This window comes from Hyperolius riggenbachi, chromosome 4 (genome assembly GCF_040937935.1).
Source record: "Hyperolius riggenbachi isolate aHypRig1 chromosome 4, aHypRig1.pri, whole genome shotgun sequence".
Classification (NCBI taxonomy): Eukaryota; Metazoa; Chordata; class Amphibia; order Anura; family Hyperoliidae; genus Hyperolius; species Hyperolius riggenbachi.
In genome coordinates, this window is record NC_090649.1 from 41,361,251 (window position 1) to 41,380,789 (window position 19,539).

The 19,539-nt window shown below is 46.1% G+C and overlaps 19 non-coding genes across 19 annotated transcripts; 9 read left to right on the forward strand and 10 right to left on the reverse strand.

Moving 5' to 3' along the window:
* Positions 1–965: 965 nt before the first annotated feature.
* Positions 966–1,036, reverse strand: TRNAG-GCC (transfer RNA glycine (anticodon GCC)). The gene has a single exon. It is a non-coding gene; the product is annotated as a tRNA-Gly (tRNA).
* A 1,550-nt stretch (positions 1,037–2,586) lies between these two features.
* Positions 2,587–2,657, reverse strand: TRNAG-GCC (transfer RNA glycine (anticodon GCC)). Its single transcript has one exon. It is a non-coding gene; the product is annotated as a tRNA-Gly (tRNA).
* Positions 2,658–4,412: 1,755 nt separating this feature from the next.
* On the forward strand, positions 4,413–4,485 carry TRNAK-CUU (transfer RNA lysine (anticodon CUU)). Its single transcript has one exon. It is a non-coding gene; the product is annotated as a tRNA-Lys (tRNA).
* A 1,351-nt stretch (positions 4,486–5,836) lies between these two features.
* Positions 5,837–5,907, reverse strand: TRNAG-GCC (transfer RNA glycine (anticodon GCC)). Its single transcript has one exon. It is a non-coding gene; the product is annotated as a tRNA-Gly (tRNA).
* Positions 5,908–6,041: 134 nt separating this feature from the next.
* On the forward strand, positions 6,042–6,114 carry TRNAK-CUU (transfer RNA lysine (anticodon CUU)). The gene has a single exon. It is a non-coding gene; the product is annotated as a tRNA-Lys (tRNA).
* Positions 6,115–7,457: 1,343 nt separating this feature from the next.
* Positions 7,458–7,528, reverse strand: TRNAG-GCC (transfer RNA glycine (anticodon GCC)). Its single transcript has one exon. It is a non-coding gene; the product is annotated as a tRNA-Gly (tRNA).
* Positions 7,529–7,662: 134 nt separating this feature from the next.
* TRNAK-CUU (transfer RNA lysine (anticodon CUU)) lies at positions 7,663–7,735 on the forward strand. The gene has a single exon. It is a non-coding gene; the product is annotated as a tRNA-Lys (tRNA).
* A 1,343-nt stretch (positions 7,736–9,078) lies between these two features.
* TRNAG-GCC (transfer RNA glycine (anticodon GCC)) lies at positions 9,079–9,149 on the reverse strand. Its single transcript has one exon. It is a non-coding gene; the product is annotated as a tRNA-Gly (tRNA).
* A 134-nt stretch (positions 9,150–9,283) lies between these two features.
* Positions 9,284–9,356, forward strand: TRNAK-CUU (transfer RNA lysine (anticodon CUU)). Its single transcript has one exon. It is a non-coding gene; the product is annotated as a tRNA-Lys (tRNA).
* A 1,343-nt stretch (positions 9,357–10,699) lies between these two features.
* TRNAG-GCC (transfer RNA glycine (anticodon GCC)) lies at positions 10,700–10,770 on the reverse strand. Its single transcript has one exon. It is a non-coding gene; the product is annotated as a tRNA-Gly (tRNA).
* A 134-nt stretch (positions 10,771–10,904) lies between these two features.
* Positions 10,905–10,977, forward strand: TRNAK-CUU (transfer RNA lysine (anticodon CUU)). The gene has a single exon. It is a non-coding gene; the product is annotated as a tRNA-Lys (tRNA).
* Positions 10,978–12,320: 1,343 nt separating this feature from the next.
* On the reverse strand, positions 12,321–12,391 carry TRNAG-GCC (transfer RNA glycine (anticodon GCC)). Its single transcript has one exon. It is a non-coding gene; the product is annotated as a tRNA-Gly (tRNA).
* Positions 12,392–12,525: 134 nt separating this feature from the next.
* TRNAK-CUU (transfer RNA lysine (anticodon CUU)) lies at positions 12,526–12,598 on the forward strand. Its single transcript has one exon. It is a non-coding gene; the product is annotated as a tRNA-Lys (tRNA).
* Positions 12,599–13,941: 1,343 nt separating this feature from the next.
* TRNAG-GCC (transfer RNA glycine (anticodon GCC)) lies at positions 13,942–14,012 on the reverse strand. Its single transcript has one exon. It is a non-coding gene; the product is annotated as a tRNA-Gly (tRNA).
* A 134-nt stretch (positions 14,013–14,146) lies between these two features.
* On the forward strand, positions 14,147–14,219 carry TRNAK-CUU (transfer RNA lysine (anticodon CUU)). Its single transcript has one exon. It is a non-coding gene; the product is annotated as a tRNA-Lys (tRNA).
* A 1,531-nt stretch (positions 14,220–15,750) lies between these two features.
* On the forward strand, positions 15,751–15,823 carry TRNAK-CUU (transfer RNA lysine (anticodon CUU)). Its single transcript has one exon. It is a non-coding gene; the product is annotated as a tRNA-Lys (tRNA).
* A 1,340-nt stretch (positions 15,824–17,163) lies between these two features.
* On the reverse strand, positions 17,164–17,234 carry TRNAG-GCC (transfer RNA glycine (anticodon GCC)). Its single transcript has one exon. It is a non-coding gene; the product is annotated as a tRNA-Gly (tRNA).
* A 134-nt stretch (positions 17,235–17,368) lies between these two features.
* TRNAK-CUU (transfer RNA lysine (anticodon CUU)) lies at positions 17,369–17,441 on the forward strand. Its single transcript has one exon. It is a non-coding gene; the product is annotated as a tRNA-Lys (tRNA).
* A 1,342-nt stretch (positions 17,442–18,783) lies between these two features.
* Positions 18,784–18,854, reverse strand: TRNAG-GCC (transfer RNA glycine (anticodon GCC)). Its single transcript has one exon. It is a non-coding gene; the product is annotated as a tRNA-Gly (tRNA).
* Positions 18,855–19,539: the final 685 nt, after the last annotated feature.

Sequence of the window (19,539 nt, forward strand, 5' to 3'; positions counted from 1 at the left end):
GGTGCACACCATGCAATTCCCCATCAGATAGATGGGCCGATAGATCCTTTCCGACAGACACGATCGGATTTCCGTTCGGATTTCCGATCACTACTATGCAAATCCATCAGAAAAACGATCGGAAATCAGATCGGACCTGCCGGAAATCATCTGTTCGACCCATCTATCTGACAGGCATTGGTATGGTGTGTATTAGGCTTTGCACTCCAAAGGTGCTCACATAGCAGTATGAGGAGGGCACTCTGCACACGGCCTGAGATTTAGCTGAGAGGATTGAAAAAAAGGAAGTTGCTCTTTCCCTTAACTTGTTTTTAGATGAGGTACTTCCCAACAAAAGTTACAAACCAAAAAGCCTTTCAGTCCCGGCAAGCAAAAAAAGTGGTTGCTTTCATTTGACTTAAGTTTGTTACTACTTTTTTTTCTGTACTTTTAGTATGTTTTCTTAATTGCTAGGTGCTGGGAAAGCAAGTTGTAGGTAAGCTGACACAACATCTCAACATCTACTGTGAGAAAACTCAGGACAAAAGTAGAATGAATGAGGGCCTAGAGAGAACGCTCCAAATTTGAGCAAGGCCCTGAGTAGAGTGCAAAGACAACAAGGCAAAAAGTTGTAAAACAACACCAGATGAGCAGATGCTGCTGACTTGGCATTTCCGAGGCTTTTCTAGACAGTTAAAAAGAAGCCTAATAGGTGAGTACTGGAGAGGGAGAGATGCTGCACGTCACTGGCACTGCTAGAAGACATGCAAGGCCTTTGGGCACGCAAGTGTCCCAAGGCTGCTTTAACTTGTGTGTCTTAGAGTCATGTTTGCTGGGTACTAGGGTCCCTCTTCTCGACTGTCAGCCAGCACTGTGGCCAAGTGCCACGGTGACTCTTGCAAATGTCCTTAAATGGCTTCTGGCCTGCAGAGATGTCTTAAGCTTGAGAAGTGCAAAGTGTGGAGGTGTGCCAAAATCCTAGCATTTGCATTGGCCGGGAATCGAACCCGGGCCTCCCGCGTGGCAGGCGAGAATTCTACCACTGAACCACCAATGCCTTGCCCTGTTGCTCGGTGCTGAAAAACGTGGCCAGCCAAATCAGGCCATACAAGATTGCCTTCTTCTGTGCGGATGGCAAAGGTGAGGCTGGCGCCATTTTGCAATTTTTGACATTGCAGCTCAAGCAAGCAAGCCCGGCTAGCTCAGTCAGTAGAGCATGAGAGTCTTAATCTCAGGGTCGTGGGTTCGAGCCCCACGTTGGGCGATCAAAGCTTCTCCTTTTACTTTCTACTAGGCAGAGCTCCTCCAAAACGATTACAAACCATCACCAGGCCATCACTTCCTCTTTCACATGCCACTCCCCACTCCCTTTGCTAACAAACGAAAATGTCATCTCAGCTTTCCCCTTCACTTTTACTCACACAACCTCTTTTAACAACTTTTCAGCAAAAGTGCTTCACCACCCCAAGAAAGAGAAAAACACTCCTTCTTACAATCTTACTCATCTTTCCTATACTACTTTTCTTATCTGCTTTTCCCAGATTTCCGTTGGCTTTACTCCAGTCCTTTTGTCAAGGAGAGACTTACAATCAATCACTTGACAAGGAACAACCACCTGAAAGATACTCATTCTCGTATGCCTGGTGCACACCATGCAATTCCCCATCAGATAGATGGGCCGATAGATCCTTTCCGACAGACACGATCGGATTTCCGTTCGGATTTCCGATCACTACTATGCAAATCCATCAGAAAAACGATCGGAAATCAGATCGGACCTGCCGGAAATCATCTGTTCGACCCATCTATCTGACAGGCATTGGTATGGTGTGTATTAGGCTTTGCACTCCAAAGGTGCTCACATAGCAGTATGAGGAGGGCACTCTGCACACGGCCTGAGATTTAGCTGAGAGGATTGAAAAAAAGGAAGTTGCTCTTTCCCTTAACTTGTTTTTAGATGAGGTACTTCCCAACAAAAGTTACAAACCAAAAAGCCTTTCAGTCCCGGCAAGCAAAAAAAGTGGTTGCTTTCATTTGACTTAAGTTTGTTACTACTTTTTTTTCTGTACTTTTAGTATGTTTTCTTAATTGCTAGGTGCTGGGAAAGCAAGTTGTAGGTAAGCTGACACAACATCTCAACATCTACTGTGAGAAAACTCAGGACAAAAGTAGAATGAATGAGGGCCTAGAGAGAACGCTCCAAATTTGAGCAAGGCCCTGAGTAGAGTGCAAAGACAACAAGGCAAAAAGTTGTAAAACAACACCAGATGAGCAGATGCTGCTGACTTGGCATTTCCGAGGCTTTTCTAGACAGTTAAAAAGAAGCCTAATAGGTGAGTACTGGAGAGGGAGAGATGCTGCACGTCACTGGCACTGCTAGAAGACATGCAAGGCCTTTGGGCACGCAAGTGTCCCAAGGCTGCTTTAACTTGTGTGTCTTAGAGTCATGTTTGCTGGGTACTAGGGTCCCTCTTCTCGACTGTCAGCCAGCACTGTGGCCAAGTGCCACGGTGACTCTTGCAAATGTCCTTAAATGGCTTCTGGCCTGCAGAGATGTCTTAAGCTTGAGAAGTGCAAAGTGTGGAGGTGTGCCAAAATCCTAGCATTTGCATTGGCCGGGAATCGAACCCGGGCCTCCCGCGTGGCAGGCGAGAATTCTACCACTGAACCACCAATGCCTTGCCCTGTTACTCGGTGCTGAAAAACGTGGCCAGCCAAATCAGGCCATACAAGATTGCCTTCTTCTGTGCGGATGGCAAAGGTGAGGCTGGCGCCATTTTGCAATTTTTGACATTTCAGCTCAAGCAAGCAAGCCCGGCTAGCTCAGTCGGTAGAGCATGAGACTCTTAATCTCAGGGTCGTGGGTTCGAGCCCCACATTGGGCGATCAAAGCTTCTCCTTTTACTTTCTACTAGGCAGAGCTCCTCCAAAACGATTACAAACCATCACCAGGCCATCACTTCCTCTTTCACATGCCACTCCCCACTCCCTTTGCTAACAAACGAAAATGTCATCTCAGCTTTCCCCTTCACTTTTACTCACACAACCTCTTTTAACAACTTTTCAGCAAAAGTGCTTCACCACCCCAAGAAAGAGAAAAACACTCCTTCTTACAATCTTACTCATCTTTCCTATACTACTTTTCTTATCTGCTTTTCCCAGATTTCCGTTGGCTTTACTCCAGTCCTTTTGTCAAGGAGAGACTTACAATCAATCACTTGACAAGGAACAACCACCTGAAAGATACTCATTCTCGTATGCCTGGTGCACACCATGCAATTCCCCATCAGATAGATGGGCCGATAGATCCTTTCCGACAGACACGATCGGATTTCCGTTCGGATTTCCGATCACTACTATGCAAATCCATCAGAAAAACGATCGGAAATCAGATCGGACCTGCCGGAAATCATCTGTTCGACCCATCTATCTGACAGGCATTGGTATGGTGTGTATTAGGCTTTGCACTCCAAAGGTGCTCACATAGCAGTATGAGGAGGGCACTCTGCACACGGCCTGAGATTTAGCTGAGAGGATTGAAAAAAAGGAAGTTGCTCTTTCCCTTAACTTGTTTTTAGATGAGGTACTTCCCAACAAAAGTTACAAACCAAAAAGCCTTTCAGTCCCGGCAAGCAAAAAAAGTGGTTGCTTTCATTTGACTTAAGTTTGTTACTACTTTTTTTTCTGTACTTTTAGTATGTTTTCTTAATTGCTAGGTGCTGGGAAAGCAAGTTGTAGGTAAGCTGACACAACATCTCAACATCTACTGTGAGAAAACTCAGGACAAAAGTAGAATGAATGAGGGCCTAGAGAGAACGCTCCAAATTTGAGCAAGGCCCTGAGTAGAGTGCAAAGACAACAAGGCAAAAAGTTGTAAAACAACACCAGATGAGCAGATGCTGCTGACTTGGCATTTCCGAGGCTTTTCTAGACAGTTAAAAAGAAGCCTAATAGGTGAGTACTGGAGAGGGAGAGATGCTGCACGTCACTGGCACTGCTAGAAGACATGCAAGGCCTTTGGGCACGCAAGTGTCCCAAGGCTGCTTTAACTTGTGTGTCTTAGAGTCATGTTTGCTGGGTACTAGGGTCCCTCTTCTCGACTGTCAGCCAGCACTGTGGCCAAGTGCCACGGTGACTCTTGCAAATGTCCTTAAATGGCTTCTGGCCTGCAGAGATGTCTTAAGCTTGAGAAGTGCAAAGTGTGGAGGTGTGCCAAAATCCTAGCATTTGCATTGGCCGGGAATCGAACCCGGGCCTCCCGCATGGCAGGCGAGAATTCTACCACTGAAACACCAATGCCTTGCCCTGTTGCTCGGTGCTGAAAAACGTGGCCAGCCAAATCAGGCCATACAAGATTGCCTTCTTCTGTGCGGATGGCAAAGGTGAGGCTGGCGCCATTTTGCAATTTTTGACATTTCAGCTCAAGCAAGCAAGCCCGGCTAGCTCAGTCGGTAGAGCATGAGACTCTTAATCTCAGGGTCGTGGGTTCGAGCCCCACGTTGGGCGATCAAAGCTTCTCCTTTTACTTTCTACTAGGCAGAGCTCCTCCAAAACGATTACAAACCATCACCAGGCCATCACTTCCTCTTTCACATGCCACATGCCACTCCCCACTCCCTTTGCTAACAAACGAAAATGTCATCTCAGCTTTCCCCTTCACTTTTACTCACACAACCTCTTTTAACAACTTTTCAGCAAAAGTGCTTCACCACCCCAAGAAAGAGAAAAAACACTCCTTCTTACAATCTTACTCATCTTTCCTATACTACTTTTCTTATCTGCTTTTCCCAGATTTCCGTTGGCTTTACTCCAGTCCTTTTGTCAAGGAGAGACTTACAATCAATCACTTGACAAGGAACAACCACCTGAAAGATACTCATTCTCGTATGCCTGGTGCACACCATGCAATTCCCCATCAGATAGATGGGCCGATAGATCCTTTCCGACAGACACGATCGGATTTCCGTTCGGATTTCCGATCACTACTATGCAAATCCATCAGAAAAACGATCGGAAATCAGATCGGACCTGCCGGAAATCATCTGTTCGACCCATCTATCTGACAGGCATTGGTATGGTGTGTATTAGGCTTTGCACTCCAAAGGTGCTCACATAGCAGTATGAGGAGGGCACTCTGCACACGGCCTGAGATTTAGCTGAGAGGATTGAAAAAAAGGAAGTTGCTCTTTCCCTTAACTTGTTTTTAGATGAGGTACTTCCCAACAAAAGTTACAAACCAAAAAGCCTTTCAGTCCCGGCAAGCAAAAAAAGTGGTTGCTTTCATTTGACTTAAGTTTGTTACTACTTTTTTTTCTGTACTTTTAGTATGTTTTCTTAATTGCTAGGTGCTGGGAAAGCAAGTTGTAGGTAAGCTGACACAACATCTCAACATCTACTGTGAGAAAACTCAGGACAAAAGTAGAATGAATGAGGGCCTAGAGAGAACGCTCCAAATTTGAGCAAGGCCCTGAGTAGAGTGCAAAGACAACAAGGCAAAAAGTTGTAAAACAACACCAGATGAGCAGATGCTGCTGACTTGGCATTTCCGAGGCTTTTCTAGACAGTTAAAAAGAAGCCTAATAGGTGAGTACTGGAGAGGGAGAGATGCTGCACGTCACTGGCACTGCTAGAAGACATGCAAGGCCTTTGGGCACGCAAGTGTCCCAAGGCTGCTTTAACTTGTGTGTCTTAGAGTCATGTTTGCTGGGTACTAGGGTCCCTCTTCTCGACTGTCAGCCAGCACTGTGGCCAAGTGCCACGGTGACTCTTGCAAATGTCCTTAAATGGCTTCTGGCCTGCAGAGATGTCTTAAGCTTGAGAAGTGCAAAGTGTGGAGGTGTGCCAAAATCCTAGCATTTGCATTGGCCGGGAATCAAACCCGGGCCTCCCGCGTGGCAGGCGAGAATTCTACCACTGAACCACCAATGCCTTGCCCTGTTGCTCGGTGCTGAAAAACGTGGCCAGCCAAATCAGGCCATACAAGATTGCCTTCTTCTGTGCGGATGGCAAAGGTGAGGCTGGCGCCATTTTGCAATTTTTGACATTTCAGCTCAAGCAAGCAAGCCCGGCTAGCTCAGTCGGTAGAGCATGAGACTCTTAATCTCAGGGTCGTGGGTTCGAGCCCCACGTTGGGCGATCAAAGCTTCTCCTTTTACTTTCTACTAGGCAGAGCTCCTCCAAAACGATTACAAACCATCACCAGGCCATCACTTCCTCTTTCACATGCCACTCCCCACTCCCTTTGCTAACAAACGAAAATGTCATCTCAGCTTTCCTCTTCACTTTTACTCACACAACCTCTTTTAACAACTTTTCAGCAAAAGTGCTTCACCACCCCAAGAAAGAGAAAAACACTCCTTCTTACAATCTTACTCATCTTTCCTATACTACTTTTCTTATCTGCTTTTCCCAGATTTCCGTTGGCTTTACTCCAGTCCTTTTGTCAAGGAGAGACTTACAATCAATCACTTGACAAGGAACAACCACCTGAAAGATACTCATTCTCGTATGCCTGGTGCACACCATGCAATTCCCCATCAGATAGATGGGCCGATAGATCCTTTCCGACAGACACGATCGGATTTCCGTTCGGATTTCCGATCACTACTATGCAAATCCATCAGAAAAACGATCGGAAATCAGATCGGACCTGCCGGAAATCATCTGTTCGACCCATCTATCTGACAGGCATTGGTATGGTGTGTATTAGGCTTTGCACTCCAAAGGTGCTCACATAGCAGTATGAGGAGGGCACTCTGCACACGGCCTGAGATTTAGCTGAGAGGATTGAAAAAAAGGAAGTTGCTCTTTCCCTTAACTTGTTTTTAGATGAGGTACTTCCCAACAAAAGTTACAAACCAAAAAGCCTTTCAGTCCCGGCAAGCAAAAAAAGTGGTTGCTTTCATTTGACTTAAGTTTGTTACTACTTTTTTTTCTGTACTTTTAGTATGTTTTCTTAATTGCTAGGTGCTGGGAAAGCAAGTTGTAGGTAAGCTGACACAACATCTCAACATCTACTGTGAGAAAACTCAGGACAAAAGTAGAATGAATGAGGGCCTAGAGAGAACGCTCCAAATTTGAGCAAGGCCCTGAGTAGAGTGCAAAGACAACAAGGCAAAAAGTTGTAAAACAACACCAGATGAGCAGATGCTGCTGACTTGGCATTTCCGAGGCTTTTCTAGACAGTTAAAAAGAAGCCTAATAGGTGAGTACTGGAGAGGGAGAGATGCTGCACGTCACTGGCACTGCTAGAAGACATGCAAGGCCTTTGGGCACGCAAGTGTCCCAAGGCTGCTTTAACTTGTGTGTCTTAGAGTCATGTTTGCTGGGTACTAGGGTCCCTCTTCTCGACTGTCAGCCAGCACTGTGGCCAAGTGCCACGGTGACTCTTGCAAATGTCCTTAAATGGCTTCTGGCCTGCAGAGATGTCTTAAGCTTGAGAAGTGCAAAGTGTGGAGGTGTGCCAAAATCCTAGCATTTGCATTGGCCGGGAATCAAACCCGGGCCTCCCGCGTGGCAGGCGAGAATTCTACCACTGAACCACCAATGCCTTGCCCTGTTGCTCGGTGCTGAAAAACGTGGCCAGCCAAATCAGGCCATACAAGATTGCCTTCTTCTGTGCGGATGGCAAAGGTGAGGCTGGCGCCATTTTGCAATTTTTGACATTTCAGCTCAAGCAAGCAAGCCCGGCTAGCTCAGTCGGTAGAGCATGAGACTCTTAATCTCAGGGTCGTGGGTTCGAGCCCCACGTTGGGCGATCAAAGCTTCTCCTTTTACTTTCTACTAGGCAGAGCTCCTCCAAAACGATTACAAACCATCACCAGGCCATCACTTCCTCTTTCACATGCCACTCCCCACTCCCTTTGCTAACAAACGAAAATGTCATCTCAGCTTTCCCCTTCACTTTTACTCACACAACCTCTTTTAACAACTTTTCAGCAAAAGTGCTTCACCACCCCAAGAAAGAGAAAAACACTCCTTCTTACAATCGTACTCATCTTTCCTATACTACTTTTCTTATCTGCTTTTCCCAGATTTCCGTTGGCTTTACTCCAGTCCTTTTGTCAAGGAGAGACTTACAATCAATCACTTGACAAGGAACAACCACCTGAAAGATACTCATTCTCGTATGCCTGGTGCACACCATGCAATTCCCCATCAGATAGATGGGCCGATAGATCCTTTCCGACAGACACGATCGGATTTCCGTTCGGATTTCCGATCACTACTATGCAAATCCATCAGAAAAACGATCGGAAATCAGATCGGACCTGCCGGAAATCATCTGTTCGACCCATCTATCTGACAGGCATTGGTATGGTGTGTATTAGGCTTTGCACTCCAAAGGTGCTCACATAGCAGTATGAGGAGGGCACTCTGCACACGGCCTGAGATTTAGCTGAGAGGATTGAAAAAAAGGAAGTTGCTCTTTCCCTTAACTTGTTTTTAGATGAGGTACTTCCCAACACAAGTTACAAACCAAAAAGCCTTTCAGTCCCGGCAAGCAAAAAAAGTGGTTGCTTTCATTTGACTTAAGTTTGTTACTACTTTTTTTTCTGTACTTTTAGTATGTTTTCTTAATTGCTAGGTGCTGGGAAAGCAAGTTGTAGGTAAGCTGACACAACATCTCAACATCTACTGTGAGAAAACTCAGGACAAAAGTAGAATGAATGAGGGCCTAGAGAGAACGCTCCAAATTTGAGCAAGGCCCTGAGTAGAGTGCAAAGACAACAAGGCAAAAAGTTGTAAAACAACACCAGATGAGCAGATGCTGCTGACTTGGCATTTCCGAGGCTTTTCTAGACAGTTAAAAAGAAGCCTAATAGGTGAGTACTGGAGAGGGAGAGATGCTGCACGTCACTGGCACTGCTAGAAGACATGCAAGGCCTTTGGGCACACAAGTGTCCCAAGGCTGCTTTAACTTGTGTGTCTTAGAGTCATGTTTGCTGGGTACTAGGGTCCCTCTTCTCGACTGTCAGCCAGCACTGTGGCCAAGTGCCACGGTGACTCTTGCAAATGTCCTTAAATGGCTTCTGGCCTGCAGAGATGTCTTAAGCTTGAGAAGTGCAAAGTGTGGAGGTGTGCCAAAATCCTAGCATTTGCATTGGCCGGGAATCGAACCCGGGCCTCCCGCATGGCAGGCGAGAATTCTACCACTGAACCACCAATGCCTTGCCCTGTTGCTCGGTGCTGAAAAACGTGGCCAGCCAAATCAGGCCATACAAGATTGCCTTCTTCTGTGCGGATGGCAAAGGTGAGGCTGGCGCCATTTTGCAATTTTTGACATTTCAGCTCAAGCAAGCAAGCCCGGCTAGCTCAGTCGGTAGAGCATGAGACTCTTAATCTCAGGGTCGTGGGTTCGAGCCCCACGTTGGGCGATCAAAGCTTCTCCTTTTACTTTCTACTAGGCAGAGCTCCTCCAAAACGATTACAAACCATCACCAGGCCATCACTTCCTCTTTCACATGCCACTCCCCACTCCCTTTGCTAACAAACGAAAATGTCATCTCAGCTTTCCCCTTCACTTTTACTCACACAACCTCTGTTAACAACTTTTCAGCAAAAGTGCTTCACCACCCCAAGAAAGAGAAAAACACTCCTTCTTACAATCTTACTCATCTTTCCTATACTACTTTTCTTATCTGCTTTTCCCAGATTTCCGTTGGCTTTACTCCAGTCCTTTTGTCAAGGAGAGACTTACAATCAATCACTTGACAAGGAACAACCACCTGAAAGATACTCATTCTCGTATGCCTGGTGCACACCATGCAATTCCCCATCAGATAGATGGGCCGATAGATCCTTTCCGACAGACACGATCGGATTTCTGTTCGGATTTCCGATCACTACTATGCAAATCCATCAGAAAAACGATCGGAAATCAGATCGGACCTGCCGGAAATCATCTGTTCGACCCATCTATCTGACAGGCATTGGTATGGTGTGTATTAGGCTTTGCACTCCAAAGGTGCTCACATAGCAGTATGAGGAGGGCACTCTGCACACGGCCTGAGATTTAGCTGAGAGGATTGAAAAAAAGGAAGTTGCTCTTTCCCTTAACTTGTTTTTAGATGAGGTACTTCCCAACAAAAGTTACAAACCAAAAAGCCTTTCAGTCCCGGCAATCAAAAAAAGTGGTTGCTTTCATTTGACTTAAGTTTGTTACTACTTTTTTTTCTGTACTTTTAGTATGTTTTCTTAATTGCTAGGTGCTGGGAAAGCAAGTTGTAGGTAAGCTGACACAACATCTCAACATCTACTGTGAGAAAACTCAGGACAAAAGTAGAATGAATGAGGGCCTAGAGAGAACGCTCCAAATTTGAGCAAGGCCCTGAGTAGAGTGCAAAGACAACAAGGCAAAAAGTTGTAAAACAACACCAGATGAGCAGATGCTGCTGACTTGGCATTTCCGAGGCTTTTCTAGACAGTTAAAAAGAAGCCTAATAGGTGAGTACTGGAGAGGGAGAGATGCTGCACGTCACTGGCACTGCTAGAAGACATGCAAGGCCTTTGGGCACGCAAGTGTCCCAAGGCTGCTTTAACTTGTGTGTCTTAGAGTCATGTTTGCTGGGTACTAGGGTCCCTCTTCTCGACTGTCAGCCAGCACTGTGGCCAAGTGCCACGGTGACTCTTGCAAATGTCCTTAAATGGCTTCTGGCCTGCAGAGATGTCTTAAGCTTGAGAAGTGCAAAGTGTGGAGGTGTGCCAAAATCCTAGCATTTGCATTGGCCGGGAATCAAACCCGGGCCTCCCGCGTGGCAGGCGAGAATTCTACCACTGAACCACCAATGCCTTGCCCTGTTGCTCGGTGCTGAAAAACGTGGCCAGCCAAATCAGGCCATACAAGATTGCCTTCTTCTGTGCGGATGGCAAAGGTGAGGCTGGCGCCATTTTGCAATTTTTGACATTTCAGCTCAAGCAAGCAAGCCCGGCTAGCTCAGTCGGTAGAGCATGAGACTCTTAATCTCAGGGTCGTGGGTTCGAGCCCCACGTTGGGCGATCAAAGCTTCTCCTTTTACTTTCTACTAGGCAGAGCTCCTCCAAAACGATTACAAACCATCACCAGGCCATCACTTCCTCTTTCACATGCCACTCCCCACTCCCTTTGCTAACAAACGAAAATGTCATCTCAGCTTTCCCCTTCACTTTTACTCACACAACCTCTTTTAACAACTTTTCAGCAAAAGTGCTTCACCACCCCAAGAAAGAGAAAAACACTCCTTCTTACAATCGTACTCATCTTTCCTATACTACTTTTCTTATCTGCTTTTCCCAGATTTCCGTTGGCTTTACTCCAGTCCTTTTGTCAAGGAGAGACTTACAATCAATCACTTGACAAGGAACAACCACCTGAAAGATACTCATTCTCGTATGCCTGGTGCACACCATGCAATTCCCCATCAGATAGATGGGCCGATAGATCCTTTCCGACAGACACGATCGGATTTCCGTTCGGATTTCCGATCACTACTATGCAAATCCATCAGAAAAACGATCGGAAATCAGATCGGACCTGCCGGAAATCATCTGTTCGACCCATCTATCTGACAGGCATTGGTATGGTGTGTATTAGGCTTTGCACTCCAAAGGTGCTCACATAGCAGTATGAGGAGGGCACTCTGCACACGGCCTGAGATTTAGCTGAGAGGATTGAAAAAAAGGAAGTTGCTCTTTCCCTTAACTTGTTTTTAGATGAGGTACTTCCCAACAAAAGTTACAAACCAAAAAGCCTTTCAGTCCCGGCAAGCAAAAAAAGTGGTTGCTTTCATTTGACTTAAGTTTGTTACTACTTTTTTTTCTGTACTTTTAGTATGTTTTCTTAATTGCTAGGTGCTGGGAAAGCAAGTTGTAGGTAAGCTGACACAACATCTCAACATCTACTGTGAGAAAACTCAGGACAAAAGTAGAATGAATGAGGGCCTAGAGAGAACGCTCCAAATTTGAGCAAGGCCCTGAGTAGAGTGCAAAGACAACAAGGCAAAAAGTTGTAAAACAACACCAGATGAGCAGATGCTGCTGACTTGGCATTTCCGAGGCTTTTCTAGACAGTTAAAAAGAAGCCTAATAGGTGAGTACTGGAGAGGGAGAGATGCTGCACGTCACTGGCACTGCTAGAAGACATGCAAGGCCTTTGGGCACACAAGTGTCCCAAGGCTGCTTTAACTTGTGTGTCTTAGAGTCATGTTTGCTGGGTACTAGGGTCCCTCTTCTCGACTGTCAGCCAGCACTGTGGCCAAGTGCCACGGTGACTCTTGCAAATGTCCTTAAATGGCTTCTGGCCTGCAGAGATGTCTTAAGCTTGAGAAGTGCAAAGTGTGGAGGTGTGCCAAAATCCTAGCATTTGCATTGGCCGGGAATCGAACCCGGGCCTCCCGCATGGCAGGCGAGAATTCTACCACTGAACCACCAATGCCTTGCCCTGTTGCTCGGTGCTGAAAAACGTGGCCAGCCAAATCAGGCCATACAAGATTGCCTTCTTCTGTGCGGATGGCAAAGGTGAGGCTGGCGCCATTTTGCAATTTTTGACATTTCAGCTCAAGCAAGCAAGCCCGGCTAGCTCAGTCGGTAGAGCATGAGACTCTTAATCTCAGGGTCGTGGGTTCGAGCCCCACGTTGGGCGATCAAAGCTTCTCCTTTTACTTTCTACTAGGCAGAGCTCCTCCAAAACGATTACAAACCATCACCAGGCCATCACTTCCTCTTTCACATGCCACTCCCCACTCCCTTTGCTAACAAACGAAAATGTCATCTCAGCTTTCCCCTTCACTTTTACTCACACAACCTCTGTTAACAACTTTTCAGCAAAAGTGCTTCACCACCCCAAGAAAGAGAAAAACACTCCTTCTTACAATCTTACTCATCTTTCCTATACTACTTTTCTTATCTGCTTTTCCCAGATTTCCGTTGGCTTTACTCCAGTCCTTTTGTCAAGGAGAGACTTACAATCAATCACTTGACAAGGAACAACCACCTGAAAGATACTCATTCTCGTATGCCTGGTGCACACCATGCAATTCCCCATCAGATAGATGGGCCGATAGATCCTTTCCGACAGACACGATCGGATTTCTGTTCGGATTTCCGATCACTACTATGCAAATCCATCAGAAAAACGATCGGAAATCAGATCGGACCTGCCGGAAATCATCTGTTCGACCCATCTATCTGACAGGCATTGGTATGGTGTGTATTAGGCTTTGCACTCCAAAGGTGCTCACATAGCAGTATGAGGAGGGCACTCTGCACACGGCCTGAGATTTAGCTGAGAGGATTGAAAAAAAGGAAGTTGCTCTTTCCCTTAACTTGTTTTTAGATGAGGTACTTCCCAACAAAAGTTACAAACCAAAAAGCCTTTCAGTCCCGGCAATCAAAAAAAGTGGTTGCTTTCATTTGACTTAAGTTTGTTACTACTTTTTTTTCTGTACTTTTAGTATGTTTTCTTAATTGCTAGGTGCTGGGAAAGCAAGTTGTAGGTAAGCTGACACAACATCTCAACATCTACTGTGAGAAAACTCAGGACAAAAGTAGAATGAATGAGGGCCTAGAGAGAACGCTCCAAATTTGAGCAAGGCCCTGAGTAGAGTGCAAAGACAACAAGGCAAAAAGTTGTAAAACAACACCAGATGAGCAGATGCTGCTGACTTGGCATTTCCGAGGCTTTTCTAGACAGTTAAAAAGAAGCCTAATAGGTGAGTACTGGAGAGGGAGAGATGCTGCACGTCACTGGCACTGCTAGAAGACATGCAAGGCCTTTGGGCACGCAAGTGTCCCAAGGCTGCTTTAACTTGTGTGTCTTAGAGTCATGTTTGCTGGGTACTAGGGTCCCTCTTCTCGACTGTCAGCCAGCACTGTGGCCAAGTGCCACGGTGACTCTTGCAAATGTCCTTAAATGGCTTCTGGCCTGCAGAGATGTCTTAAGCTTGAGAAGTGCAAAGTGTGGAGGTGTGCCAAAATCCTAGCATTTGCATTGGCCGGGAATCGAACCCGGGCCTCCCGCGTGGCAGGCGAGAATTCTACCACTGAACCACCAATGCCTTGCCCTGTTGCTCGGTGCTGAAAAACGTGGCCAGCCAAATCAGGCCATACAAGATTGCCTTCTTCTGTGCGGATGGCAAAGGTGAGGCTGGCGCCATTTTGCAATTTTTGACATTTCAGCTCAAGCAAGCAAGCCCGGCTAGCTCAGTCGGTAGAGCATGAGACTCTTAATCTCAGGGTCGTGGGTTCGAGCCCCACGTTGGGCGATCAAAGCTTCTCCTTTTACTTTCTACTAGGCAGAGCTCCTCCAAAACGATTACAAACCATCACCAGGCCATCACTTCCTCTTTCACATGCCACTCCCCACTCCCTTTGCTAACAAACGAAAATGTCATCTCAGCTTTCCCCTTCACTTTTACTCACACAACCTCTTTTAACAACTTTTCAGCAAAAGTGCTTCACCACCCCAAGAAAGAGAAAAACACTCCTTCTTACAATCTTACTCATCTTTCCTATACTACTTTTCTTATCTGCTTTTCCCAGATTTCCGTTGGCTTTACTCCAGTCCTTTTGTCAAGGAGAGACTTACAATCAATCACTTGACAAGGAACAACCACCTGAAAGATACTCATTCTCGTATGCCTGGTGCACACCATGCAATTCCCCATCAGATAGATGGGCCGATAGATCCTTTCCGACAGACACGATCGGATTTCACTACTATGCAAATCAATCAGAAAAACGATCGGAAATCAGATCGGACCTGCCGGAAATCATCTGTTCGACCCATCTATCTGACAGGCATTGGTATGGTGTGTATTAGGCTTTGCACTCCAAAGGTGCTCACATAGCAGTATGAGGAGGGCACTCTGCACACGGCCTGAGATTTAGCTGAGAGGATTGAAAAAAAGGAAGTTGCTCTTTCCCTTAACTTGTTTTTAGATGAGGTACTTCCCAACAAAAGTTACAAACCAAAAAGCCTTTCAGTCCCGGCAAGCAAAAAAAGTGGTTGCTTTCATTTGACTTAAGTTTGTTACTACTTTTTTTTCTGTACTTTTAGTATGTTTTCTTAATTGCTAGGTGCTGGGAAAGCAAGTTGTAGGTAAGCTGACACAACATCTCAACATCTACTGTGAGAAAATTCAGGACAAAAGTAGAATGAATGAGGGCCTAGAGAGAACGCTCCAAATTTGAGCAAGGCCCTGAGTAGAGTGCAAAGACAACAAGGCAAAAAGTTGTAAAACAACACCAGATGAGCAGATGCTGCTGACTTGGCATTTCCGAGGCTTTTCTAGACAGTTAAAAAGAAGCCTAATAGGTGAGTACTGGAGAGGGAGAGATGCTGCACGTCACTGGCACTGCTAGAAGACATGCAAGGCCTTTGGGCACGCAAGTGTCCCAAGGCTGCTTTAACTTGTGTGTCTTAGAGTCATGTTTGCTGGGTACTAGTGTCCCTCTTCTCGACTGTCAGCCAGCACTGTGGCCAAGTGCCACGGTGACTCTTGCAAATGTCCTTAAATGGCTTCTGGCCTGCCTAGATGTCTTAAGCTTGAGAAGTGCAAAGTGTGGAGGTGTGCCAAAATCCTAGCATTTGCATTGGCCGGGAATCAAACCCGGGCCTCCCGCTTGGCAGGCGAGAATTCTACCACTGAACAACCAATGCCTTGCCCTGTTGCTCGGTGCTGAAAAACGTGGCCAGCCAAATCAGGCCATACAAGATTGCCTTCTTCTGTGCGGATGGCAAAGGTGAGGCTGGCGCCATTTTGCAATTTTTGACATTTCAGCTCAAGCAAGCAAGCCCGGCTAGCTCAGTCGGTAGAGCATGAGACTCTTAATCTCAGGGTCGTGGGTTCGAGCCCCACGTTGGGCGATCAAAGCTTCTCCTTTTACTTTCTACTAGGCAGAGCTCCTCCAAAACGATTACAAACCATCACCAGGCCATCACTTCCTCTTTCACATGCCACTCCCCACTCCCTTTGCTAACAAACGAAAATGTCATCTCAGCTTTCCCCTTCACTTTTACTCACACAACCTCTTTTAACAACTTTTCAGCAAAAGTGCTTCACCACCCCAAGAAAGAGAAAAACACTCCTTCTTACAATCTTACTCATCTTTCCTATACTACTTTTCTTATCTGCTTTTCCCAGATTTCCGTTGGCTTTACTCCAGTTTTGTCAAGGAGAGACTTACAATCAATCACTTGACAAGGAACAACCACCTGAAAGATACTCATTCTCGTATGCCTGGTGCACACCATGCAATTCCCCATCAGATAGATGGGCCGATAGATCCTTTCCGACAGACACGATCGGATTTCCGTTCGGATTTCCGATCACTACTATGCAAATCCATCAGAAAAACGATCGGAAATCAGATCGGACCTGCCGGAAATCATCTGTTCGACCCATCTATCTGACAGGCATTGGTATGGTGTGTATTAGGCTTTGCACTCCAAAGGTGCTCACATAGCAGTATGAGGAGGGCACTCTGCACACGGCCTGAGATTTAGCTGAGAGGATTGAAAAAAAGGAAGTTGCTCTTTCCCTTAACTTGTTTTTAGATGAGGTACTTCCCAACAAAAGTTACAAACCAAAAAGCCTTTCAGTCCCGGCAAGCAAAAAAAGTGGTTGCTTTCATTTGACTTAAGTTTGTTACTACTTTTTTTTCTGTACTTTTAGTATGTTTTCTTAATTGCTAGGTGCTGGGAAAGCAAGTTGTAGGTAAGCTGACACAACATCTCAACATCTACTGTGAGAAAACTCAGGACAAAAGTAGAATGAATGAGGGCCTAGAGAGAACGCTCCAAATTTGAGACAGGCCCTGAGTAGAGTGCAAAGACAACAAGGCAAAAAGTTGTAAAACAACACCAGATGAGCAGATGCTGCTGACTTGGCATTTCCGAGGCTTTTCTAGACAGTTAAAAAGAAGCCTAATAGGTGAGTACTGGAGAGGGAGAGATGCTGCACGTCACTGGCACTGCTAGAAGACATGCAAGGCCTTTGGGCACGCAAGTGTCCCAAGGCTGCTTTAACTTGTGTGTCTTAGAGTCATGTTTGCTGGGTACTAGGGTCCCTCTTCTCGACTGTCAGCCAGCACTGTGGCCAAGTGCCACGGTGACTCTTGCAAATGTCCTTAAATGGCTTCTGGCCTGCAGAGATGTCTTAAGCTTGAGAAGTGCAAAGTGTGGAGGTGTGCCAAAATCCTAGCATTTGCATTGGCCGGGAATCGAACCCGGGCCTCCCGCGTGGCAGGCGAGAATTCTACCACTGAACCACCAATGCCTTGCCCTGTTGCTCGGTGCTGAAAAACGTGGCCAGCCAAATCAGGCCATACAAGATTGCCTTCTTCTGTGCGGATGGCAAAGGTGAGGCTGGCGCCATTTTGCAATTTTTGACATTTCAGCTCAAGCAAGCAAGCCCGGCTAGCTCAGTCGGTAGAGCATGAGACTCTTAATCTCAGGGTCGTGGGTTCGAGCCCCACGTTGGGCGATCAAAGCTTCTCCTTTTACTTTCTACTAGGCAGAGCTCCTCCAAAACGATTACAAACCATCACCAGGCCATCACTTCCTCTTTCACATGCCACTCCCCACTCCCTTTGCTAACAAACGAAAATGTCATCTCAGCTTTCCCCTTCACTTTTACTCACACAACCTCTTTTAACAACTTTTCAGCAAAAGTGCTTCACCACCCCAAGAAAGAGAAAAACACTCCTTCTTACAATCTTACTCATCTTTCCTATACTACTTTTCTTATCTGCTTTTCCCAGATTTCCGTTGGCTTTACTCCAGTCCTTTTGTCAAGGAGAGACTTACAATCAATCACTTGACAAGGAACAACCACCTGAAAGATACTCATTCTCGTATGCCTGGTGCACACCATGCAATTCCCCATCAGATAGATGGGCCGATAGATCCTTTCCGACAGACACGATCGGATTTCCGTTCGGATTTCCGATCACTACTATGCAAATCCATCAGAAAAACGATCGGAAATCAGATCGGACCTGCCGGAAATCATCTGTTCGACCCATCTATCTGACAGGCATTGGTATGGTGTGTATTAGGCTTTGCACTCCAAAGGTGCTCACATAGCAGTATGAGGAGGGCACTCTGCACACGGCCTGAGATTTAGCTGAGAGGATTGAAAAAAAGGAAGTTGCTCTTTCCCTTAACTTGTTTTTAGATGAGGTACTTCCCAACAAAAGTTACAAACCAAAAAGATTTCAGTCCCGGCAAGCAAAAAAAGTGGTTGCTTTCATTTGACTTAAGTTTGTTACTACTTTTTTTTCTGTACTTTTAGTATGTTTTCTTAATTGCTAGGTGCTGGGAAAGCAAGTTGTAGGTAAGCTGACACAACATCTCAACATCTACTGTGAGAAAACTCAGGACAAAAGTAGAATGAATGAGGGCCTAGAGAGAACGCTCCAAATTTGAGCAAGGCCCTGAGTAGAGTGCAAAGACAACAAGGCAAAAAGTTGTAAAACAACACCAGATGAGCAGATGCTGCTGACTTGGCATTTCCGAGGCTTTTCTAGACAGTTAAAAAGAAGCCTAATAGGTGAGTACTGGAGAGGGAGAGATGCTGCACGTCACTGGCACTGCTAGAAGACATGCAAGGCCTTTGGGCACGCAAGTGTCCCAAGGCTGCTTTAACTTGTGTGTCTTAGAGTCATGTTTGCTGGGTACTAGGGTCCCTCTTCTCGACTGTCAGCCAGCACTGTGGCCAAGTGCCACGGTGACTCTTGCAAATGTCCTTAAATGGCTTCTGGCCTGCAGAGATGTCTTAAGCTTGAGAAGTGCAAAGTGTGGAGGTGTGCCAAAATCCTAGCATTTGCATTGGCCGGGAATCGAACCCGGGCCTCCCGCGTGGCAGGCGAGAATTCTACCACTGAACCACCAATGCCTTGCCCTGTTGCTCGGTGCTGAAAAACGTGGCCAGCCAAATCAGGCCATACAAGATTGCCTTCTTCTGTGCGGATGGCAAAGGTGAGGCTGGCGCCATTTTGCAATTTTTGACATTTCAGCTCAAGCAAGCAAGCCCGGCTAGCTCAGTCGGTAGAGCATGAGACTCTTAATCTCAGGGTTGTGGGTTCGAGCCCCAGGTTGGGCGATCAAAGCTTCTCCTTTTACTTTCTACTAGGCAGAGCTCCTCCAAAACGATTACAAACCATCACCAGGCCATCACTTCCTCTTTCACATGCCACTCCCCACTCCCTTTGCTAACAAACGAAAATGTCATCTCAGCTTTCCCCTTCACTTTTACTCACACAACCTCTTTTAACAACTTTTCAGCAAAAGTGCTTCACCACCCCAAGAAAGAGAAAAACACTCCTTCTTACAATCTTACTCATCTTTCCTATACTACTTTTCTTATCTGCTTTTCCCAGATTTCCGTTGGCTTTACTCCAGTCCTTTTGTCAAGGAGAGACTTACAATCAATCACTTGACAAGGAACAACCACCTGAAAGATACTCATTCTCGTATGCCTGGTGCACACCATGCAATTCCCCATCAGATAGATGGGCCGATAGATCCTTTCCGACAGACACGATCGGATTTCCGTTCGGATTTCCGATCACTACTATGCA